Source organism: Leucoraja erinacea, chromosome 13 (genome assembly GCF_028641065.1).
Source record: "Leucoraja erinacea ecotype New England chromosome 13, Leri_hhj_1, whole genome shotgun sequence".
Taxonomy (NCBI): Eukaryota; Metazoa; Chordata; class Chondrichthyes; order Rajiformes; family Rajidae; genus Leucoraja; species Leucoraja erinaceus.
This window is the reverse complement of record NC_073389.1, coordinates 18,003,995-18,027,138: the sequence shown is the minus strand read 5'-3', so window position 1 is coordinate 18,027,138 and position 23,144 is coordinate 18,003,995. Positions and strand designations below refer to the sequence as shown.

The following is a 23,144-nucleotide window of genomic DNA, read 5'->3' as shown; positions in this document are numbered from 1 at the left end:
GAAAATTGATCTGTTTATATCAATATTGTAGATAGAAATTGTTTTGCATACGAACCAATCAAAAATTATTTGCAAACTGTTGCAAATAAATAATATAATGATAGTAACATTGAGAATTCTGATGCAGGGTCTTGACTCAAAATGTTGACCATGTTTCTAGGTGATATTCTAGACACAAAAAGCTGGAGTAACTCAGCGGGACAGGCAGCATCTCTGGAGCGAAGAAATGTGTGACATTTCGTGTTGAGACCCTTCTTTAGACCTCTCTCTGTCTCTAGAGATACTGCTTGTCCTGCTGAATTGCTCCAGTAGTTTATTTTTTGCTCCAGGTTGTAGCATTGTGTCTCCTTATAAAAATGCGAATCCACTTCCAGAGTAAATCCTTTGCAGATCTGAAAAGACTGGACCCTTTCCCACACACCCCTCTCCAATCACCACTTCACACCAATTACACACACCCTCCGTGCTGCACAACATCACTTCTCCATCATCAACAATAAAAATAGAGGAGGTGGAGAGGCTTTTCAAAAGAGAAAAGCTGGAAATCTCCAGGACTGGACAATGTTCCCCCTCTACTCTCACATTCTGTGCCAAACAACTGGCACCAGTCTAGACATTTTTAACCAGTCCCTGCAAACCTGTACTGTCCCTGCCTGCTTTAAAGTCTCCACTATTGTCCCTGTACCCAAAAAGGCAACGATTACTGGGCTTGACTACAGGCCTGTCCCACTGACCTCTGCAATCATGAAGACCCTTGAAAGGCTTGTGCTGGCCAAGCTGAAAAATATCACAAACCCCCTGCTGGACCCTCTGCAGTTTGCATATCGGGCCAATAGATCTGTGGATGACGCTGTCAACCTGGGCCTGCACTTCATCCTCCAGCACCTAGACTGCTAAGGGACCTATGCGAGGATTTTGTTTGTTGATTTTAGCTCTGCATTCAACACTCCATTCTGCCTGAACTACTACACTACAAACTTTCCGAGTTGACTGCCTGAACCCCTCTGTCGGTGGATCACCAGCTTCCTGACAGACAGGAAGCAGCATGTGAGGCTGGGAAAGCACATCTCGGACCCGCAAACCCTCAGCATAGGAGCACCGCAAGACTGCGTACTCTTCCCCCTCTCCTCTACTCTCTCTGCACCAATGACTGCACCTACACTGACTCCTCTGTCAAGCTTCTCAAGTTTGCAGACGACACAACCCTGATCGGACTGATCCAGGATGGGGAGGAATCTGCCTACAGACAGGAAGTGTCACAGCTGGCGTCCTGGTGCCATCGCAACAATCTGGAGCTCAATGCTCTTAAGATAATGGAATTGATTGTAGACTAGGAGAGCTCCCACTCCCCTCACCCCTCTCACCATCAACAACACCACAGTCACAAATGGGGGGGGGGGCTACCATCGACTCCACAGTCAAAAAGGCACAACAGAGGACGTACTTTCTGCAGCAGCTGAGAAAACACAATCTGCCACAGGCAATGATGGTCCAATTCTATAAGGCCATGGTAGAGTCTGTCCTGACCTTCGCCATCATGGTCTGGTTTGGCTCAGCCACCAAGCACGACACCCGGAGGCTGCAGCGAATCGTCCGATCAGCTGAGAAGGTTATTGGCTGCAACCTTCCCTCCATTGATGAACTATACACTGCAAGGGCCAGGAAGCGAGTGGGTAAGACCATCTCTGACCCCTCTCACCCTGGCCACAAACTCTTTGAATCACTTCCCTCTGGAAGGGGACTCTGGAACTGTCAAAGCTGTCACAGCCAGACATAAAAACAGCTTTTTTCAACGAGTGGTAGCTCTACTCAATAACCAAAAATCTGTAGCCAACTTTTGCTCTGGTATTTTATTTAATTCACATGTTTAATCAATAATATTTTATTATTAATGTTTTATGTATCATTCATAACTGTCACTGTATGTCATGTTGTCACTTGTGGGTGGAGCACCAAGGCAAATTCCTTGTATGCGAATACTTGGCCAATAAACTTATTCATTCGGTGGTACACAAAAATGCTGGAGAAACTCAGCGGGTGCAGCAACGAAGGAAATAGGCGACGTTTCGTGCCGAAACCTTTCTTCAGACTGATGGGGGGTGGGGGGGGGAGTAGGAAGGAAAAAGGGAGGAGGAGGAGGAGCCCGACGGCGGGGGGATGGGAGGAGACAGCTCGAGGGTTAAGGAAGGGGAGGAGACAGCAAGGGCTAGCAAAACTGGGAGAATTCAACGTTCATGCCAGCCGGACGCAAGCAACCCAGGTGGAATATGAGGTGCTGTTCCTCCAATTTCCAGTGTTGCTCACTCTGGCAATGGAGGAGACCCAGGACAGAGAGGTTGGATTGGGAATGGGAGGGGGAGTTGAAATGCTGAGCCACTTCAGGTAGGTTATTGCGGACTGAGCGGAGGTGTTCGGCGAAACGATCGCCCAACCTCCACTTAGTCTCCCCGATGTAAATCAGCTGACATCTAGAGCCCCAGGACAGAGATGTTGGATTGGGAATGGGAGGGAATGAAACTTATTCATTCATTCATTTATTCATTGCAGGACAATTTGGGAGTTTCTCATTTGAACTGTTTTTTTCCATTGCAACACTTAACCTTGAGTGTTCTTACAATTAAGAATAGCCTTTGTCCTCTTGGATCTTGGTTCAGTTAGTTAATGCTATTTAGCTTTTCTCCATGCGTTAAGATATCAATTTGAGCTTAGTACACAGATTTTTTTTTAAATTTTAACTGCTTGCAAATGGGTGCATTGTTCTTGCATTGTGCCTTTCCAGAACTGTGTGGGTGTAAGGAAGAGTTTGGTTCTTTTGCCTTGGGGGTTTCAATGGATCTTTTCATTCTCTGAGCATTGCAAAGTTCTCTTGTTTCAACTTTGTCCATCATCTGTATGTAAATTTGCAGTTTTAACCCTCTATTATTTCTTTATTTGGAGAAATTACAGGATTTCTAATTGTGGGTGTAGTTTTAGAAGGAATGTGTCATGTAGAATCACAAAGCTCGGAGGAGGGCCTGTTGGCCCAGTGTTTTTGACCTAGCTCGGTGACAGTGGTGTCAATCAAAGTCTTCTAAATTGTTTTCCCCTTTGTAAATATTTATCTCATTCTCTGCTGAATCTGCTTCTACCCATTAAGGCAGTTAATTCCAAACTCAGCACCCATTCTACATAGCTTTTGTCTTTCAAGCCTGCTATTGTTCCAGTAAATGTTTCTAAATCTCTAAATGCTGACTCGACCATTGATATTCTTAAAGTGGTGTTTTGAATGGCTATAATACACCATTCGTAATAAAATGGTACGTAATAAAATGCACACATTATGTATGTTCAACGCTAATGGAGTCTGGATAGTAAGGAGTTCAGAAAATGTGGAATCAGGCAGGAAAGTGGGTTAGCTATTACTTCATTGGGATGGGTTGTTGGGCCTTCTATTATTATTATTATGCAAGTAAAGTTATTGCTTTAGCACTGTATTCCCACGGATCATTTTTAATAAGGCTGTCATAAACCCTGGCCAATATCATGCCTCTAGGCAAATCTTCACATCCACGCCACAATAAAGGCAAGTTAATCTCACTTTCGATCCCAGTGACATCAACCCATTCTACAATTATATCACTACCCTTGCACTCGACATTTTATCATCCCCAAAAATCAAAGAACTGAAGGAACTCAGCAGAAGAGGCAGCAACTGTGGAGGAAATGGGCTGACCATTTTCAGGTTAGGACTCTTTTTGAGACTCTATCCGAAACATTGTTGTCCATTCACTCCACGTTTGCTGCCTAATCTGCTGAGTCGCTCCAGCACTGGTTTTTGCTCAAGGTTCCAACATCTGCAGTTTCTTGTGTTCAAGTCCATTTTTTATAATCTCTCTCGTCTTTGACTACGTAATGTATTTATTGTTGTTTCCAAATCCTCCTCAGAGGATTTGGAAACCTAGTCAGGCTACAACTCAAGTCTTTGAAAAGCAACGGAAGACACAAGTGAGGGCTGCATGTATATATGTATGTAGTTTGTTTTGTTGTGCTATTCTTATAGCAAATGTAAAGCACTTTGGCCAACGAGAGTTATTTTTTAAATGTGCTACATAAATAAATGTGACTTGACAAAATGCTGGTGTAACTCAGCGGGACAGGCAACATCTCTGAAGAGAAGGTACGGGTGACGTTTTGGGTCGAGAACCTGCAGATGCAGGGAAAAAAAGATAACTTTTCCTCAGAACTGGAAAGTTCTGAGACAAACCAAAGAAGAGTTACCTGAAATTTTTTTATTCAATTACATTTTAATTCCTTTAATCCTACGTTTTGCTGTTTCTCACAGTAAATAGCAATGCAATTTTCTTTCCCATTTATCTCCCTGAACATACACCACCTATAAACAGATCAGCTATAATTAACATAGAGCACAGTGGCAGAGTTACTGTCTTATAGCGCCAGAGACCCAGGTTCGATCCTGACTACGGGTGGTGTCTGTATGGATTTGTATGTTCTCCCTGTGACCATGTGAGCTTTCTCCAAGTGCTTTGGTTTCTTTCCACACTGCAAAGACATACAGGTTTGTAGGGGGTAAATTAGTTACATTTAAATTGTCCCTAATGTGTAGGATAGTGTTAGTGTATGGGGTGATCGTTGGTCAGAGTGGACAGTGGGCCGATGTGCCTGTTTCTGCGCTGTAACTCAAGTCTAACAGGACCCCATCACCACTCATTTAATCTCCCTTTGTCCACTATCTTCTCTACAGCCTTAAACATTCCTCTTTTCTGAGTCACTTAGAAATTTCTTAGATTGTTATAGCAAATTCATTGTCTGTAGTTCTCTGCACAAGTTGACATGATCTGTGACTTGGGTACATTGTGTTCTCATTTTACCAGATTGACCTCTAGCTTTCCCCAGGAAATATTCTCCAATTTTTCCATTCCTACCTATTCTCACTTAGTCAATATAGATTTTGTTTCTATTCTTTTGCCTCATTTCACAAATGCTCAATGGTCTATTTTAGGCATGTCCTTTTCCTCATCTACATCATAGCTCTCTTAGCATTATTGATAGGTGTTGGCAATCTGTTTCGGGATTCTTTTGCAATCATCTGCTTTGTTTCTCCACATAGTACTTGATTCCAGAACTGACACTGTTATTTAATCACATTTTTTTAGAAGAAATTATACATTTCAGTTTGCCACATTGAAAATCATGCCATGACAGAATGTACGGGAAACAGTCAATTCAGCTTAATGCAATGTATCAACTCCTCTTGAGCTTCAGACCGACGTTGACGTTATGTTATAGTTGTACAAGACGTTAGTGTGGCCACACTTGGAGTATTATGCATTTGTTTTGGTCAACGTGCTATTGGAAAGACGTCATTAAGCTGGAAAGCATGCAGAGAATTACAAACATGTGTCCAAGTCTCGACAGCCTGAACTATAGGAAGAGGTTGATCAGGCTAGGACTTATTCCTTGGACTGCAAGAGGCTGAGGGGTGCTCAGGGGTGAATTAAAAACTGTGAAAGGAATAGATAGGATGAATCCATGGTCCTTTACCAGGATAGGAGAATCAAGAACTAAAGTTCATAGGAACGAGCTGCCAAAGAAAGTAGCTGAGACAGATACAATAATAACATTTAAGACATTTGGACATACATGGATAGGAAACGTTTAGAGGGATATAAGCCATACAGGCAAATAGGACTATCTTTGATGGTGCATCTTCATTAGCCAGAACAGGTTGGGCCTGTTTCCATGCTATATTACTAAGTAGAAACACCTGCCTAGTCAAATGAAAAATGTTCATAACATAAAATAACCCAATTAGATTTATATTTTAAAGATAAAAGATTTTAATCCTTTCCTGCTGGTACAACCACAATTCTGTTGCCATCTTCCCAATATTTGTGATACCTTATCCAGTGAACCAAACATCATTTATATATTGTGTACACAGAAATGTAATTTGACCTTGATCTTACAAAGCATTAATGTTTTTTAATTCCAGCCCACCAAAAATAAACCCCAATGATCCATGCTTTTTATTTGGGTTCATCAGTGATAGGAGCAGAATTAGGCCATTATGTTCCATATGGAATTGGTCATTGAATGTAACATGCAGATTCAAAAATGTGAAATTGTATACATCAACTTCCATAAGGAATCGTTTTGTTGGATAAAATGGAAGGTGTGCTGGGGCTGGGAAAAATAGAATATGTTGGAAACACTCAGGAAGTCAGGCATTTGTCGAAAGAGAAATGGAGTTAAAACTTAAGTTTTCAATATAGTCTTAAACTGCAGAAAAGTGGGCATGAGATGGACCAGATACCACTGAAGATGAGAATAGACAATAGGTGCAGGAGTAGGCCATTCGGCCCTTTGAGCCAGCACCGCCATTCAATATGATCATGGCTGATCATCCCCAATCAGTACCCCGTTCCTGCCTTCTCCCCATATCCCCTGACTCCACTATCATGCTAGAGATGCAGCTTCTTCACAATCGCTGTTCCTAAAGTTGAATCAAAAGGTTTCAAATGTGAAAATTGGAAACAAAAAGGAAATGCTTAAAAGGCCAAGCAGTGTATGCGGAAATAACAAACTTAATTTTGAACAATGAAGACTTGATCAGAACAGATAAGTGAGAAAACAAGTTAGTGCTAGAGATCCCAACCCCGCAAATTAAGACCACCTTTCTGACTTTTCATGGCTTCTTGGTCCTGAAACATTAATACTTCCAACAATTTTCCCTGACCTGTTATTTCCGATACTGTATTTTAACTTCACATTTACGACATCTGCATTTTTTTGCTGTGCAATAAGAGCCAAGGACAAGATGTTCACTGTAAAAATGAGATCTGAGAGGTGGGAAAAAATTGGAAGGGGGTTGCTAAATTTGGCCAAATGATGGGTTAAAAATCAAGATGAACTGTATCCCATCAGTGTTTCTGGATCTAAAGACTAAAAGTGAGATAGAAAGGTCCGTGTGGAACAGGAATTGTGAAGATGAGCGAAATGGTCCACTATATAGGTAATGGAAAAACTCCTGTTTTTTTGTTTTAGATTTGATTGCAGTATACTATTTTAATATTGTTTGACTAATTTGTATTTTTTTCTCATCCCTTCTGTCTTTGACATTAATCTGTTTGGAGAGAAATTGCAGTTTGACAATTCATTGTGTTCTCAGAAGTAATTTAACTCAAATCCAAACCTAATGTGAAAAAAATCTGACAGCCCACATTTCTCTGTAGCTTATTGCTGGCAGTGATTCACACTGGGAGCTGGAGTCCATAAAGTGCCAAAATAATGCATTTGAGACGTGTGTGGATATTCTGAATGCATATACAGTTTAATTTGAAAGCTGATCAAGGAAAATGAAAATCCACCCCAGTACTAAATTCTGGGAAAGCTTTTAGTTATTTAAAAAGAACATAAGATTAAACCATGAGCTACACTTTTGACTATGTTAGTTTTGTGATTTCGTCACAGAAATCTATTAAATCAAAGGCCATAAACAATGGCCAGAGAACTACTAGCCACTTGTAAACTGGAACATTGAGAAGCGATATCTGAGATTCAAGTTATCTCTGGTATCATCGACCATGTACAGAAGTAGAACAGAAATTCCAAGTGAAAAAGAAAAAGCACTTCTAAATATGACACTTGATCCAGAGATTAATGGTATTTCCAAAGTGGGCATCAACTGCTAACAAAGACATGTTTATATCACCAATGGTAGACACAAAAAGCTGGAGTAACTCAGTCGGTCAGACAGCACCTCTGGAGAAAAGGAATAGGTTACATTTTGGGTCGAGACTCTTCAGCACTATACAAAAACCATAATCTGTCCAATAACCTATCACTGCAGCAGTATGCCCATTAAATAACATGTAATAATTTTGGTTGCTAACCACTGTATTTAACAACTAGTGGCGATTTATGGTATTCTGAACTATCTACATTGCTTTGTATTCATTTATGTACTTATACTTTCGACATTCCACAAGTTCAGTTTACCTCTACTGTCCAATATGTAAAATCATATATAATTTAAAGTGGTACCAAAAAATGTCAAGTAGGGTCAATCAATTTGATCATGTCCAATATGCATGTCCTATACTTTACCATCCAAATTAATAGAGATTAGGCCAATTATTATCCAATACGATTTAATTTTATTGAGGAAAACAGTTAATAGTACAATTGATTCTGTTTCACAGCACTATCTTTATCATAGTGCACTATTTCTATCATGGGCTAAATTGGCAGTCCTCCAAAACAGAGTTATTTTAGTAAAGTTATCTTGTGAAACCTTTCGTTTGGGTTTTAACTTTACTGTCAAACATGAAAATAATGATGCAACAAATATCCACTTCATTCCTTATCCCCATTCTAGATTTGTGCTTGGGGATTAGAAAAGATCTCAATACACTGACGGCATATTGATTAAAAGTAGTAGTAATAGGTTTTCACTTGATCTGCATTAACCATTATATAGAATGAGTCATCAATATGATTAAGCATGCTGTAACATGTTCTTCAATGCTTCTTTTTTTAAGCATTCCTTAATAGTTGATTTGGCGACAACATATCACATTTTATAAAAACAACATGGTCATGCCATATACAGTGTTTAATAATTCTAGATAAACTTTCAATTCCAGATGGTGGTCCAGGCTACATGACGAGTAGCAGTTGTCCTGGCTTGAATGTGCCTCGGGACCAGCTCTACTCTTCACATTGTGTTTTTGATTTTTGAACTGAATTCTGTTTTTAATTTGTGTTTCTGTGATGTCTTTATTATTTATTTAATTCTGATTATATGTTTATATTTCCTGTTAACCTATGTAAGGTGTCCTTGAGACGTCTGAAAGGCGCCCAATAAATAAATTTTTTTATTATTATTATTACTCCACCTGCCCCTCCCAAAAATATCACCAAGGAATAACTTCACATAAAACAGATATTTTGCAAAGATCATTATTAAATTTATTTCATGAAATCAACACTGTACATGCTACATTGCATTTAAAAAAAAATCAGGTATTCCTTGTTAAACCCTGGAGCTCATTAACTTTCAAGCATCAACATGTACATCAATTATTTCAGACAAATGTTGGCTATACAGTGGTTTTAATACAGATAATAGGCCTTGCATTCACTTTTTTTTAGGCAATCATCCAACCCTTTGAGAGGCAAAGTCTATCCAGTTTGCCATGACTTATTATATACCTCCATGGATCTACAATCAAATTTGTAGCACCAGTGAATCCTTTCCTTGCTCTTTTCCATGAAAGTCTGTGCGGTGACTCAATGAGAATATTTTCATACCAAAGAAAAGCAATTAACTCCTTTATAGCCCTTCTGCAACTTAGTGTTGGTGTGGGGAGTAACATTATAGAATTGTTTAATAAATATTCACTCAAATTAAGCCCTCTCACACAAAAGAAATCAACATGATTGATATCTTATTCAGCAAATTTCATCTGAAATGTGAAGATAAAATAAAATCAGCCTGCTGGAGGAAGAGCAAAGATAGTTCTCATAGGCATGTTATGTAGCCCTCCAGATTCCACCGTCAGTTAAACCAACTTCTGCTTTTCAGGATTCATTAGATAATTTCAGTCTGTCACTGCTTCCGCGTATCACTACACCTTGGATATTTGCATTATCACTCCTTTTATGAATTAATCTCCCCTTCCAACCTCATGATACCCTGGGTTCATCTCCCATTCTTCTGGATGGTTAAACCGGCTTAGTGGATATATTTCCAGTTTCAATCAAAGACCATCAATATGAAACATAATATTTTCTCACTCCGCAAATGTTATCTGGTCTGCCAAGTGTTTCCAACATTATGGGGTTTTTTCATATTTCCAGCAGAATTTGCATTTTGATAACTTATTAGATAAATATCCAAGTGTTTACCTCTTTCACATTTCAAAACATGTTGCTCCACACGGTATCCCCTTGAACCTTTTAATCTCTTCACCCACGAATCCCACAATTGCAATTGTATCTCTAATCTTGTTTCTTCTCCTTGACCGAGCTTTAAAACCGGCACTCTGGGTAAATGGGATCTCCATACATCAGCTCTCCTCCCACCCAATGTATAAACGTCAGCTTATGTACACTGAACACCTGCACCAGAACCAAAAGATCATGCTGCAAACGCAATGCCCTTTTCATGATACGCCATACTAATGAAAATCGCATGGGTGGCAACAAGCAAATAGACACAGAACATAGAAACAGGCCCTTTAGCCTAAATTGTCCTTGCCAGGACAGGTTTGGAGGGATATATGGACCAAACTCGGGTATGTTGGGCCAAAGGGCCAGTTTTCATGATATATCACTATGACAGCAGTCACACCTACCTGCATTAGGCCCATATCCTTCTAAACCTTTCCTATCCCTGTATCTGTCCAAATATCTTTTACATGTTATACTTGCCTCAACTACATCCTCTGGCAGCTCGTCCATATACCCACCACTCTATGTGTAGAAAAAGTTACGTCCCTCACCCGTGGTGTGCAGGAAAAAGAGGGCGTGGAAACCATCGGGGGCGTTGCCCTTCTCACTTAAAGAAAACATAGCCGTTCCCGTGTACCAGATTAGGCTGAGAGCAAAACTAAAATGCAACACAGACACACACGGAACCAGACGCTGGAATCTTGTGTAAAAAGTGTTAGGTCCCGACCCGAACCATCGCCTGTCCATCCCCTCCACTGATGCTGCCCGTCCCTCTGAGTTCCCCCAACACTGTGTTTTGTTACAAAAATAAATAAAACTTTGGCAAAATGGTTGACAGCGAGGGGGAAATGGCGGGGTCAGGTTGGGAAATACGAAGCTCAATCCAATTGCTGTGGGGGGGGGGATGATTCTGAAAAGAGGAAGGAAAAATACACAAATATGTAGCGACTCTTGCAGAGACCACCAGCAATGATTTTACCCCGACCGGGTTGGGGAACATTTGGATGCGGGCTCAATGAGATGGGACGGGCACAGCCGGTGACTCGGGCGGCCTGGCACCGGGACAGTGGTTTCAGCGCCGGTTCCATATACCCTTCTCCTTCTTCCTACTTTGGGCTTTGTCAGTCCCAGAACAAGCGTTTAAAAGCGGCCGAGGGTGTGCGAAGGGTCGGAGGCCGGGCGGCGGGCTGGGTTTGGCGGCGCGCCGCCATGAGGACGCTGAAGCCGGGGCACGTTTGGGGTCTCCGTTTCTCTCTCCCCCACTTGTGGCCTGAGCGCACTTGCTTCTTCCGCATTTTCCTAGGGGTTAGACTCTGACGTTACGTATTACGACGGCGGCGGCGGCAGCGAGGAGCCGAGCAGAGTCGGAGCTCCTCCTCCTCCTCCCCGCAGCCATCAAACAACAAAGCCTGATTGGCAGCGCTAGGCCCAGCCCGGCCCGACCCGCCAGCGCTCGGCCCAGCCAGGAAAGGCTCAGCCTGAACCCAAGCCCGGGAAGGAGTCGACACGCACCCCCGCTATCGACCTCCGCCAGCCCGACGCAATCACCAGGTAAGGGCGAAGGCGCCAATCGGGCGCCCCGGCCGCCTCCCTACAGACGCGCGGCCGCCATCCCGGTCATGGCCGTTCGCCTCTCCGCTCGACTCCCGCCGCTGGACTCAATGGCGGCTGGTAGGCCTCGAGGAGGCCGCATTAGGCCTCAAGCGGCCAGACTCGCAGACAAGCGCTTCGCTTCGGGCCGAGGTTTAGGCCGCACCGTAGATATACTCAAACCATGAGTGGGGGGGATATTGTATTATACATTGTTATGTTACGGTGAGGGCGTCGACGAGGCCGGTGTTTTCTGTTTGTTTTGAGATGAGTGTGGGCGGTGGAGAACTGCAGCCGCTGCGGCCAAGGCGCTTTGTGCGGCCGACGGCGGAGACAAAATGTCGGCGGTTGGGGGCAGGGCTCGCGCCGGGCGCCATCTTGGCGGCGAGCGTTGTCTCTCTCTCTCTCCTCTCTCTCCCTCCCTCTCTCTCTCTCTCTCTGTGTCACTGAGGGGCAGCACGGAGTCGGACCTAACCAACCCGCGCCCGCCTTACCTTCATCTTGTCCTTTCCCACGTCGGGGAGAAGAGCGGGCGGGCGGGAGCGTCATCTCGGAGGGGAGGGGAGGGAGGGGGAGAGGGTTAGCGCTGTGGAGAGGAGGATTTTTTTGAACAACGGATTCGCGACCGATTTAAAGAGAGGCAAAACGATTCGCGCTCAGACGGTTTATCGCTCCTGAAAATAAGACGCGGAATGCTGCAGTAACTCAGCGGGACAGGCAGCATCTCTGGAGAGAAGGAGGAATGGGTGGTTTCGGGTCGACACCCTTAATTGGACTCCCTCGCTCATGGCCGCTGTCCCGAGAGTCGGCGGCTCCAGGCCTGGCGCCTGTCTCCCCTCCCCGCCCCGGCCGCCATTGCCCAACATGGTTGTCGTCACGGCGGCCCTTTCGCCCCCGCCCTCCCTTCTCATCTGTCAATGGGCGCCGGGCGTTTACGCGCCACTTTGCTCCGGCGGCCATTCGCATATTGAAAAGAAAGACAATATAGGAGGAGGGAGGGGCTCCTGTGGCCTCTCATTGCAAGACGGCGACCCTGCCCGGCGGGGAAGCAGCACCGTCTTCATCCCAGCTCCTTGCATGCCCTCCTCTCACATACCCAGCATTTTTTTTTTAAAAAGGAAGGACAATTTGTACTTCATGAACCTGGATTACTTGCCGCCCCGACCTGTGTGTGTAAATATGGGTCCATGCCAAGGATGTGCTAATGTTTTCCCAGTTCAATTAAATTATATCCTGGTGGTTTTGACACTCTTTCGATGAAGCAAACGTCCCATTTCATTCATGTATTCCCCCGCGCTTCTGAACCTCGTTTTTTACGTAAAACGGTCCGGACTCGAAACGTCGTTTGTCCATTCTCCCCAGAGATGTGCTGTTGAGATCATCCAGAGCATGTAGACACAGGGAACTGTAGGCGCTGGTTTACAAAACAAACACAAAGTGCTCGAATAACTCGGGGTCAGGCCGTTCATCTCAAGAGCATGGGTAGGGTACTCTCATCTTTAATTGGTATCCTTTTTGGCCTATTTGCCATAATTATTAATAATAAATACTTTATTGATCCCCTCAGGGAAATTCAGATGTCCAAAAGCCAACAACCTCACACATTCAGAACGAAAGCAGACAATAAATACAATAAGGACAATACCTGAAAGCAATAAATGCTTAAAAAGACCAAATAATTCGCTATTAAAAATGCAAAGCATCCCCATACAGCCCAATAAAATCTAATAGCTGCAGGGGTGAAGGATCTCCTGAACCACTCCATTCTACAGCACAGGGAGAGGAGCCGGTTGTTGTTTTGTGTGCTCTTTTGACCCTCCTGAATTTCATGGAGGGGGTGCCTGGAGTTGTCGAGGATGACCAGCACCTTGCTCCTCATACAACTCTCAAGCACATCCACCACAGTCCAGTCCCCCCTCCCCCCCCCCCCCCCAGCACTGAGCTAGGCTCGTTTTACCAACTTGTCCAACTTCTTGCTGTTTTTAGCACTGATGTTGTTACCCCAGCAGACAACAGCATAGAAAATGACACTTGCAACCACAGTGTAGTAGAACAGGTACAGCATGTCATTGCGCACATTGAAGGATCTGAGCTTTCTGAGGAAAAAGTCTGCTCTGTCCTTTTTTGTAGAGGGCATTGGTGTTGACTGACCAGTCCAGTTTGTTATCAAGGTGCTCTCCCAGATATTTATATGTCCGAACCACATCAATGTCCATCCCTGCAGTGTTAACCGGCTGAAGGGGGAGCTTGGACCTGCCAAAGTTAACAACCATCTCTTTGGTCTTGGTTGTATTCATGATGAAACAGTTCTCTTTACTCCAGACACATACAGCACTGGTCAAGTCCCTGTATTCCTCCTCATGTCTGTTCCTTACACATGCCACAATCGCTGTGTCATCTGAATATTTCTGTATGTGGCATATGTCAGACTTATACTTGAAGTCTGCAGTATACAGGGTGAAGAGTAGTTTACATTGATTTTTACCTCAAAAGCAGGCAGTGTGCTTTTTATAATTTGCCAATTTGTGACAGGCCTTTAACTTCAATTGAGTTAAATATAAATAGGACTATTGCAGTGGAATGGACAGGCGGGGTTGCAGTAATAGGTTTGGAGCAAGAGATCTGAAGAGTGATTATGAACATTTGCATGAAAAATATTAGCATATATATGAATTAGGAGCAAGTTATCATGATTGATTGGATTGTAAACTCAAATTTTGATTCTCATTTGCTCCCCACAACCATTCACACTAGTATAGCAAGATGCCATCCTTGACATAAAGTATTAAAACGTTTTGAAAATCATCCACTAAAATAATAATAATAATAATATATTTTATTGTCATTGCACGTCAGTGCAACGAGATTTAGTATGCAGCTCCAACAAATAAATAAGCTGTGTGTCGTGACCATCCGAGGGAGACAGTCCATGGTGGGCACTCAGCAGGGCCAGTTCAGAGCCGCTATAGCTCTTGGAATAAAGCTGTTTCTGAGTCTGGAGGTACGGGCGTAGAAGGCCTTGTAACGTCTGCCGCAGGGAAGTAATTCAAACAGCCCGTTACAGGGGTGTGATGAGTCTTTATGGATGCTGACGGCCTTCCTGAGGCACCGTGTGTGGTAGATGCCCTCCAAGGCTGGTAGCTCTGTCCCAATGATGCTCTGTGGACGACGCGCTGAAGAGCTCTCCTCTCCGCCTCCGTGCAGCTGAGATACCACACAGAGATGCCATACGTTAATATGCTCTCTGTGGTGCAGCGGTAGAACGTTGTCAGCAGCTGTTGGGGCAGACCAGTCTTTTTTATGTGAGGTCCTCTGAAATGTGAGTGCCCAGAAACTTAAAGCTGGACACTCTCTCCACACTGTCCCCGTAAATGGAGATTGGGGCGTATTCTCCATTATGGGACCTCCTGAAGTCAATAATCAGCTCCTTGGTCTTGGAGGTGTTTAGTGACAAGTTGTTACATGTGCACCAGTCCGCCAGGTTCTGCACCTCCGCCCTGTATTTTGTTTAATCACCGTTGGTGATCAGCCCAATCACTGTTGTGTCGTCTGCAAACTTCACGATGATGTTGGTGTCGAATGCAGGAACACAGCCGTGAGTGAAGAGGGAGTAGAGCATGGGGCTTAGTACACGGCCCTGTGGTGTGCCGGTGCTCAGGGTGATAGTGGAGGACAGGTGCGGGCCCAGTGTCACTGCCTGCGGTTGCTCCGTCAGAAAGTTCAGGATCCAATCGTATATCAGGCGAGCTGGTGGAGTTTGGTGGTGAGCTTGGTGGGGATGACCGTATTGAATGCAGAGCTATAGTCAATGAAGATCATCCTCACGTATGTGCCCTGTCTGTCCAGGTGAGTCAGGACAGTGTGAAGAGCCAGAGAGATGGCATCCTCTGTTGATCTATTTGCCCTGTATGCAAATTGATGAGAGTCCAGTGAGGCAGGGATGCTGGATTTGATATGGGAGAGGACCAGCCTTTCGAAGCACTTCATTGGGATTAGAGTTAGGGCAACCGGACGGTAGTCGTTCAAGTTGGTGACTTTGGACTTTTTTGGCACCGGCACTATGGTGGCTGTTTTCAGGCACTTGGGGACCATTGCCAGAGATAGAATAGATTGAAGATTCTCGTGAATACCTGCACCAGCTGTACAGCACAGTCCTTTAGTACCCTTCCCTGGACTCCATCCGGGCCTGTAGCCTTGCGTGGATTGATCCTACATAGAGCGCACTGTAAAAGAGTGACTACAGAGCATAAAAACGTGCAGAGATGTAAAAAGCTAAGTTTAGGAACAATAATTACAGGAAAAGACAAAGAAGACACAGACCACCAAAGAAAAAATGGGAAACCAAGGATTATTCTCGAATGAGAAATTCAGAAATTTTGGTTCATAAAATATTAAAATAGCAAATGGGAGTGTACCTCAGTCAATCTACTGAACGTGACTGCATATTTCCTGTGAAATCAAAGAGATCCCAATAGGTTCCATTGATTTTTAACTTCCCAAGGTTGAATAATATGATCGTGGAATAAAAAGTGACAAAGACACATTAAGAATGAAGATATAAGATTGATGTTTGGGATAGCAAACTGCCAGTAGTGATGTTTTATGTGCCTGAGAGAATATATTGCTTTCTCCAATCTCAACCCGCACCTGTTGTGTGACACCAGCCACGTTATTTGTCAGAGTCTATGCTCTGATCTACCTTTCATGGACCCGTTTTCCTCTTGGCACATTTGCCCTTGTTTTGATCATGCCCAATTTCCTACTTGCCTGGCTTCCAGATCACATGTGAGCATTACAACAGAACCTTTACAAGCACCAGGTGTCAGATTTTCATTCACATAGAAGTAGTAGAAATACAGATCCATTAAGTAGATCAACATGAGAACATCGTTTGGGTGTGAGAAAATATGAAGACATTGAACACTCCATGTGCTGAAAACTTGAGCAAACATAAAATGCTGGAGTAACTCAACAGATCAGGCTGCATCTGTGGAGGGAATGGTTTAACGGCATTTCGTGTTGGAATCCTTCTTCAGTCTGAATAGGAGTCCTGACCCAAAACTTCACCTGATCACCTTGAGTGCAATAAAGATAAAACTTAAAACGAATGCCTAGAATTTGGCAAAAGCAAGCAATGTTCAATCCAATTTTATGCTGTGTTTTAAGCAACCCTTGAAAACACTTTATACACACACTTGTCCACAGTATTACAATGCTGGTTGTCAATGGTTAACTTATTACAGTATTGAGAATTCAAGTTTTAATTAAAAAGTACTGTCAAACCTCAAAGTGCATGCTCTCTGTTGGTAACAAAAGACTTCTCTGAATGATCATTGCAATTTCCAAAAGTAAATCTAATTGTTGGGAACACAGGAACAAGAGTGCCATCTAGCACCATATCGTCTTCCTACATGTTGAACAACAAATTTGCTCATTACACACAAAAAAATTGTACAATTCTGCACAGAAGATAGGAAATATTCTGATGCTGGAAGATTGAAATAAACACTAATTTGGAAATATTCAGCAAGTCAATTGGCATTTGTGGAGTGTCAGATAAGATGATATTTATGGCCTGGGCCTTCAATTGGAGCTGGAAGGTAAGGCAGGTGAATGGTTTGATCAGGGACTCGTGTCTAAAACATTTGTCGACCTTGTTTCTCAGTGACATCTCCTTGCCTGTTGTGGAGTAGATCAGCTGACCTGGAATTCCTGTAAGTGCCCTTGCGTGATGCATTTACTTGGACTGCGTGTAGCGAGCCTCTCTCACCAACCCTTTGTTCTGTCAAGTCGGCCAGTGAGGTCTGCAAGATAAGTGGGTAGCAGGTAGTGTGGAGCTGAGGTCTTAGACAATAGGTGCAGGAGTAGGCCGTTCAGCCCTTCTAGCCAGCACCGCCATTCAGTGATCATGGCTGATCATTCCCAATCAGTACCCCGTTCCTGCCATATCCCCTGACTCCGCTATCTTTAAGAGCCCTATTGTGCTCTCTCTTGAAAGTATCTAGAGAACCAGCCTCCACCACCCTACGAGGCAGAGAATTCCACAGACTTGCAACTCTGTGAAAAAGTGTTTCCTCGTTTCCATTCTAAATGGCATACCAGTTATTCTTAAACTGTGGCCCCGTGGTTCTGGACTTCCCCAACATCGGGAACATGTTTCCTGCCTCTAGCGTGTCCAAACCCTCAATAAATAATCTTATAAGTTTCAAAAAGATTCCCTCTCATTTCCTTCTAAACTTCCAAACTCTTGCCCAAAAAACAACCTTACAGTTTAAATCAAAGTTAACTTAAAACACAAAAGCACTTTGAAATAACTTAAGCTGAATTCAACTACAGTAGAATAGTTAACAAAGCCTTCTCTTTGGCTTTCAGGCATGTGCCTTTTACTGAGGAGTGGCTTCCGTTTGGCCACTCTACCATAAAGGAATAATTGGTGGAGTGCTGCAGATATAGTTGTCCTGAATGTTTCTCCCATCTCCACCGAGGAACTCTGGAGTTCTGTCAGAGCGATCATCGGGTACTTGGTCACCTCCCTGACCAAGGTCCTTCTCCCTGATTGCTCAGTTTGGCCAGACGGCCAGCTCTATGAAGAGTCCTGGTGGTTCCAAAGTTCTTCCATTTAAGAATGACGGAAGCCACTGTGCTCTTCGGGACCTGTAATGCTGCAGAAATTGTTTTATACCCTTCCTCAGATCTGTGTCTCGACACAATCCTGTCTCAGACGTCTACGGACAATTCCTTCGTCTTCATGGTTTGGGTTTTGCTGTGACATGCACTGTCAACTGTGGGACCTTATATAGACATGTGTATGCCTTTCCAAATCATGTCCAATCAATTTAATTTACCACGGGTGTATTGCAATCAAGTAGAAACATCTCAAACATCTCGTCCATCGAGAGCCTGCTGACATACTGCATTACAGCATGGTATGGCAGCTGCACCATGGCAGACAGGGAGAGGGTAACCAGGACAGCCCAGAGGATCATTGGCTGCCCTCTCCCCTCCCTGATGGACATCTACACCTCCCGCTGCCTTAGCAGGGCAAAGAAGATCATCAAAGACAGCTCCCATCCTGCGTTTGGACTGTTCGACCTGCTGCCCTCTGGAAGGCGCTATAGGTGCATCAAATCCAGGACAAACAGACTCAGGAATAGTTGCTTTCCGAGAATTATATCTACTATAAATTCAAATTCACACATGCATTGACTACACCGCGCAACACGGACTTCCATCTGTATATATGTATGTAGCGCCGCAGAATTTGTGCACCTATTTCCCCCCCCCCATCTCCCTTCTGTTTCTTGTTTCTTTTTTTTGTGCTAAATTGTATGTATGCACTGAGTACGAGCAGCTTTCAGTTTCACTGTACATGTATAGTGACAATAAATGGCATATCTATATCTATCTATAAGCAATGGAAACAGAATGAACCTAGGCTCAATTTTGAGTGTCATAACAAAGGGTCTGAATAGTTGTGAAAATGTGATATTTCAGCCATTTTTTAATTAGTTTGCAAACATTTCTAAACTATTTTCACTTCTTCATTCCAAGGTATTGTGTGTCGATTCATGATTTTTTTTAAATTAATTTTATCAATTTTAAAATAAGGCTGGAACATAACAGATTGTGGAAAAAGTGAAGGGGTCTGAATACTTTTTGAATGCACTACATTCTACCACAGTGGCAGACTAGGATGCTAGCCAGATTAAGTTAATAGTTTATCTTCTCTCTCAGGTACAATTGATGTTCTCAGTGGAAGACCAGTAACCAAAAGGATCATTAAGTGCATCTCTTAGAATTTCTAGAACAATTCAATAGATGGATAAGGGGGTATTTCACTTTCAAAGGTGCTGACAATATATAGGATGCAATATTAAACTAAAACCCGTGTGCCCTCTAGTGGATTTAAAAAGATTGATTGTATTACATTCTAGTCTTAGTTTCACTGGTGCAATGATCAATATTTATCCCTTAATACAACCAAAAATAAACATTATCGATACACTACCTCATTGCTAAAATCTGTGAATTGTAGAATTGCTGTCAGTTCCCGAACATTAACAATAAATAGAGCTTTTGCTTTAATACTAGAATTTTCATTTGTCAGAAATTCTCTCACTGTCCTTATTGGTTAATTTCCCTGACATTACTATTAACATTTGTGTTTTTTATAGTGGATACTTATTTGGTGTGCAGTATTTAACATCAAACCCTTTCAATCATCATAAAGAGTTCATCTTTATTTGAAATCCTGCTGGCAACTTGAACGTGTACGAATGTTCTGTTACAATTCATTAACATATATTCATCTTGTATTCTTGTGGACTGGAGGGTAGAACTATCTAGTTCCTGTGGACTGTGGGGGGTAGCTGATGTAACCCCACTTTTAAAGAAAGAAGGTAGAGAGAAAATGGAATTATACATCAGTTAGCCTGACATCATCGGTAGTGGGGAAGATGCCTGAGTCGATTATTAAAGATGTGATGGTAGCGCATTTAGAAGGCAGTGACAGGGTCGGTCAAAGTCAGCATGAATTTATGAAGGAGAGATCATGCTTGACTAATCTTCTGGAATTTTTTGAGGATGTAAAAAGTAGAGTGGGGGAGCCAGTGAATGTGGTGTATCTGGACTTTTAAAAGACCTTTGACCTACCGGGAGGAGGTGGCTGATCTAGCACTCTGGTGCCAGGAGAACAGCCTCCTCTTGAACATCAAAAAAACGAAGGAGCTGATCATGGACTTTAGGAGGGCACATCATCCGAGGACGTACACTCCATTGAGTATAAATGGGGATCCTGTGGATAGGGTGAACTGTTTTAAATATCTGGGAGTCCACATCTCTGAGGATATGACATGGTCATCACACGCCTCAGCACTGGTGAGTAAGGCAAGGCAGCGCCTTTACCACCTCAGGCAATTGAGGAAATTCAGAGTGTCTCCGAGGATCCTCCAGTGCTTCTACGCAGCGGCGGTGGAAAGCATCTTGTCCGGGAACATTACCATCTGGTTCGGGAATTGCTCTGCCAAGGACAAGAAGGCTCTGCAGAGAGTAGTGCGTTCGGCCGAACGCACTATGGGAACTTCACTCACCCCCCTGCAGGAACTATACAACAGGAGGTGCAACTCCAGAGCAAACAAAATCATGAGAGACCTCTTCCACCCCTGCAACGGACTGTTCCAGCCGCTACGGTCAGGCAAACGCCTCCGTTGCCACGCAGTGAGAACGGAGAGGTTGAGAAGGAGTTTCTTCCCAGAGGCAATTCGGACTGTAAACGCCTTTCTCACCAGGGACTAACTGTACAGAACGTTTTTCCTTCTGTTATTTATTATGTAAAATAATATGTGTGTTATGATTGTGTTTATAATTTGTTTGGTTGTTTTGTTGTTCCGCGAGCATTGCCACTTTCATTTCACTGCACATCTCGTATGTGTATGTGACAAATAAACTTGACTTGACTTGACAAGGTCCCACACAAGAGATTAGTTTGCAAAATTAGAGCACATGTTATTGGGGACAGGTTATTGACATGGATAGAGAAGTGGTTGGCAGACAGGAAGCAATGAGTAGAAATTAACGGGTCCTTTTCAGAATGGCAGGCAGTGACAAGTGGGGTGCCGCAAGGCTCAGTGCTGGGACCTTAGTTATTTACAATAAATATCAACAATTTAGAAGAACGAATAACATGTAACATATCCAAGTTTGCGGATGACACCAAGCTGGTGGCAGTGTGAGCTGCGAGGAAGATGCTATGAGACTGCAGGATGACTTTGGTAGGTTGGGTGAGTGGGTAGATGCAGTACAATATGGATAAATGTGAGGTTATCCACTTTGGTGGCAAGAACAAGAAGGCAGATTACTATCTGAATGGTGTCATATTTGGAAAGGGGGGGGGGTGCAATAAGACCTGGGTGTCCTTGCACATCTGTCACTGAAAATAAGCATGCAGGAATAGCAGGCATGAAAGCAAATTGCATGTTGGCCTTCATAGTGAGAGGAATTGAGGAAAGGAGCAAGGAGGTCCTACTGCGGTTGTACAGGGCCCGGGTGAGAACGCACCTGGAGTATGGTGTGCAGTTATGGTCTCCTAATTTGAGGAAGGACATTCTTGCTATTAAGGGAATGCAGCGTAGGTTCACCAGATTAATTTCCGGGGTGGGGGACTGACATATGATGAAAGAATGGATCGACTGGGCTTATATTCACTGGAATTTAGAAGGGATCTTATTGAAACATAATATTCTTAAGGGATGGGACAGCCAGAGAGTTGTGAATCTGTGAAATTCTCTGCCACAGAAGGCAGTGGAGGCCAATTCACTGGATGTATTCAAGAGAGAGTTAGGGCTAACGGAATCAAGGGAGATGGAGAAAAGGCAGGAACAGGGTACTGATTCTGGATGATCACAGTGAATGGCGGTGCTGGCTCAAAGGGCCGGATGGTCTACTCCTGCACCTACTTTCTATGTTTCTATGATAGTTTGAATGGTGTGATCCAATTCGGGTACAGTAAGTGAGATTCATGTGGTTCAAATCACTTTAGTAAGTGTGTATAGATTTTGAGGCATGAAGTGATAAAACTAATTTTATCTTTACTCCCTTTTTTTCACCAGGTGTCTCCATCATTTAGGTGCTTCCAACTGATTGCAACCAAAGGGTGATCGACGTCCATACATGCTGAAAATAACTATTTTAAAAGGTAAGTAATTAAGTCTGAAGGAATGTGTTTTTAAATAATAAATCGGAAGAGTCCGAGCCGAGCAGCGATCCCCGCACACTAACACTATCCTACACGCACTGGGGGACAATTTACAATTTTACCAAGTCAATTCGCCTACAAACCTGTTTGTCTTTTGAATATTGAACCTTTTTGGAAGCCCGCTCAGAATCACATATGTTTCAATTATACCATCTCTCATCTTTCCAATCTCCAAAGAGTTTAAACAAATTTAACTCCAATCCCTCGCCCAAGGAATCAATTCATAAATCTGTTTCCCACAGTGCCAAGGCACACAATCCTTTCTAAAGTAAGAAGACCAAGACACAAAACTTATTTCACGGATTCACATTGGTCATTCCCATTAAACGTGTTTTTGAAAATCGAGCTTTTTAATTTACATATTAATCTGCAGGCTTGGTAAACTAAAATTCCTTTCTTTAACAGCTTATTGAAAGTTTGAAGGAAGGTCGAGCTAAGGTAAGAAATATTTTATAACAACATTTAATGTCAAACACTAAAATGGTGGTTTCAGTCAAAAGACACATTTGTTTCCCGTGTTAAGAACAAATATATTTTGGTTACATTGATTAGTTTTTATTGCATGATTATTTGTGGTGAATTCACTGAGCTCTAACCTCGATTCTTACATCATTAAAAATTCTCGTCAGTCTGTTGTTTAAGGCTAAACAAATCTATTGGGGCCCAGTGGATGATGTTTCACAGGTATTGGGGCAAATAGATGTGCCTTCTTTATTTAATTGCAGTTTTCAGCAATTAATATTTGAAGCTGGGCAGGCAGATGTGGCTTCCGAGTATGTTTTCCAAATAAGGTGCTATGTAAGTCACATCCATGTAGATTTTTTAATCATTTGAATTTGAAGGTATG

General features: G+C 43.0%; 1 protein-coding gene across 5 annotated transcripts in view; it reads left to right on the top strand.

Moving 5' to 3' along the window:
- Window positions 1-11,356: 11,356 nt before the first annotated feature.
- The window catches only part of LOC129702661 (zinc finger X-chromosomal protein-like), a 33,040-nt gene continuing 21,252 nt past the window's right edge, over window positions 11,357-23,144 (top strand). For 3 of the 5 annotated variants that reach the window (XM_055644548.1, XM_055644550.1, XM_055644547.1), the window contains exons 1-3: window positions 11,358-11,505; window positions 22,152-22,237; window positions 22,703-22,735. The gene's annotated coding sequence lies outside the window, so the exon portion shown is untranslated. Of the gene's footprint in view, window positions 11,506-22,151; window positions 22,238-22,702; window positions 22,736-23,144 lie in introns of all 5 variants that reach the window. The other 2 variants (XM_055644551.1, XM_055644549.1) reach the window with 1 other exon arrangement.